Source organism: Lagenorhynchus albirostris, chromosome 12, assembly GCF_949774975.1.
Source record: "Lagenorhynchus albirostris chromosome 12, mLagAlb1.1, whole genome shotgun sequence".
Lineage (NCBI taxonomy): Eukaryota > Metazoa > Chordata > Mammalia > Artiodactyla > Delphinidae > Lagenorhynchus > Lagenorhynchus albirostris.
In genome coordinates, this window is record NC_083106.1 from 45,153,761 (window position 1) to 45,156,499 (window position 2,739).

General features: G+C 45.7%; 1 pseudogene; it reads right to left on the reverse strand.

Moving 5' to 3' along the window:
• Positions 1-322: 322 nt before the first annotated feature.
• LOC132530439 (sentrin-specific protease 2-like) lies at positions 323-2,405 on the reverse strand (annotated as a pseudogene).
• Positions 2,406-2,739: the final 334 nt, after the last annotated feature.

Below are 2,739 nucleotides of genomic sequence, written 5' to 3' on the forward strand. Positions count from 1 at the left end.
CTTTAAAAGAGCAGCAGAAAACAGCCACTGACCATTATGTTTGCAAATGAGTGAGAGAATGAGTACACGTGAACAAACACACAGAAGAATAAAGTAGAATAAGTCGTTTCCCACATTCATAGGGGAAAAAAATCTTTCAAAAAAGAGTATTAATTAGCGTTTGTTCTTGTGTGGGTAGAGAGTCCAGGGCTCTGAGCAGGCATGGCCTTATAAACAGGGTTGCTATAAACAGGGTTGCAAGCAGCCCTCCGCACACCAAGTCAGGACTAGGGTGCAGAGAGGGGCCTTCATGCACTTCTGACAGCTCAGTACCTGTGAGAGAACAGAGGCGATGCAGGGACTTTTTAACCCACAATGCATGAGGTATAGGGAAACGTCCATCTGTGAAAGAACCACCAGCAGCTGGAGGGACCACGGCAGGGCATTCTCACAGCAACTGCTGAGGAAGGATTTCCCACACCATCTTCTTCCGGAACAGAGGCATCTGGTGCTGAGTAAATGTGATGGGTTTGTCCCTAGAGATATAATCTGCATATTTACAAGTAAACATTCCACAATCACTCCCATTCAACTGCTGAGGAATCTCATGTGCCTTCATGTGGTAGTGGGTCCACTCTAAAACATTCAGGTCGATATTTCTTTTGGTCTTATTTTCATCCTGTAAATACTGAAGGAGAATCTCACAGATCCTGTGGCCCTTTTGTCCCATAGAATCCAGATATTTAAGACACATTTTTCTTAGGTCTGTCACTACCAGGCTCCAATGTACCTTCCGATGAATAGGCACCAGAATAAGTTCCTGTTCAAAGAGACTGACCCCTTTGGTCCATCTTTTCACTGCTTGGTAACCCCCAGACTTTAATTTTGGATAGAAGAAAGTACTGAATGCATAAAGTGCTAGATACCCTTGTTTTTTATTTCTTTACACCAGGAGATTCATGTAAAAATTAATGACTTCATCATTGAGCCAGTGATAGTTCTTCAAGGTCTGGATATCTCCTCGAGTGATTCGGAATTTGAAAGCACTATTTAGGATCTCATCCTGTGGGCCATGGCCTAGAGCATTACTGATTTCCTTTTCCATGTCCTCTGTAAGTTCAAAAAGATCATATGTCCTTTTATCCCTCTCTTTGTTTGAGGAATTTTTTTCTTTTGTCTCAAGTATTGACATCTTCCTCCTGAGTAAGCCATTGTTTCCACTGCCCAGGTGGAGTCAGGCTGACACTTCTTCAGATACGTCAGGTTCCAGCTGGAGTCCCCTCCTACCTTCATTTTCAAGTCTGATTCCAACTGTCTTCTCTGTATCAGAAGTTTTCCCCTTTGAGCACCTCTTTTCGCTTCTCATTGACCGTAGAGGTCCCCTTGTTTCAACAACTCTATATTGTTTTGGAACAAACTGAGTTGTTTTGACTCCATGACTTTGCTCTTGCCCCCAGCCTTTGGTCTTTAATGTGTCCATCTGACTTCTTTGAGAACTATGATGAGTTGAAGTTACAGGAGGAACAGAGTTTCCATGACCACCTTCTTTAAGTCACTCTAATAACCTTCGGTATTTCTCTTTCCTCTTTTTTTTTGTTTTGTTTTTGTTTTCTTTCTGCGGTACGCGGGCCTCTCACTGTTGTGGCCTCTCCCGTTGCGGATCACAGGCTCCGGACGCGCAGGCTCAGCGGCCACAGCTCACAGGCCCAGCTGCTCCGCGGCATGTGGGATCTTCCCGGACCAGGGCACAAACCCATGTCCCCTGCATCGGCAGGCAGACTCTCAACCACTGCGCCACCAGGGAAGCCCTCTCTCCTCTTTTAGAACACCCTCCTCCACAGTACAATGGGGACGCCTCAGACCCTTTCCACCCTCTTCAGAAATCATCTGTTACAACCTGTTCCTGAGACGTCCACGTTAAGGAACTCTCCAGATTGCCTTTGCTATGGCGACGGCCACCTGGTCTTCTATTACAGGCTTCTGAGCTCAAAGTAAAACCAAAGGAAGGCAGGACTCTGCATGGCTGATCTCGAGTTACTGTCACTGATCTTTGGATGGTCACTTATTCCATTAGGAGATTTATTACCCAGTTTCAGCATGTTGTTCCAGGATCCAGAACCTGTCAGTTCAGAAGATGAAGAATTCGAAAATACCTTTCCTGAAGGAACCACATTCCATGTTCCATTACAAGCAGAAGTTACCACAGGCTTTGTGGTCAGCTGGAATGGGAATCCAAATAAGCTGGCAGCATTGTAGAGACTGTTTTTCACCCGGTGAATAAAGCAATCTAATCTCGGTCTTTTGGCTGGTATTTCATCAGCGTCCACTGTAGAAAACAGAGTGAGTCACTCCTGCCTGGGTCTCGTCTGCCAGTTGGTGCCTTCAATGTCCTGTCGTCCACAGTAGAGGCGTGGACCACTGCCCATCTAGGGACCAAGGAGTGGGATTATCCTTAACCCCAAATCCACTACTGCCGGAGCCATTCTCAGACCTAGGAACTCTTTACTGGAGGCCCAGAAGAGAATCCCCAAATCACACGGAGTACAAGGATATTGAGATTTCTGCCCTTGCTTTGGGTAACTTGCACCCATGTACTGCCAGAGGAGCACAACCTCATTGCTTCAGTTTTCATAGGGTATCCTAACCGGTTACCCTAGTTTTCCAAAAAGTATTTTTTGACATATTTTGTTAATACCCAAAACCTCAGAAAATGGTGGTAAGCCCCTCGACCTATGGGAGACAACAATCTCAGACTCCTGG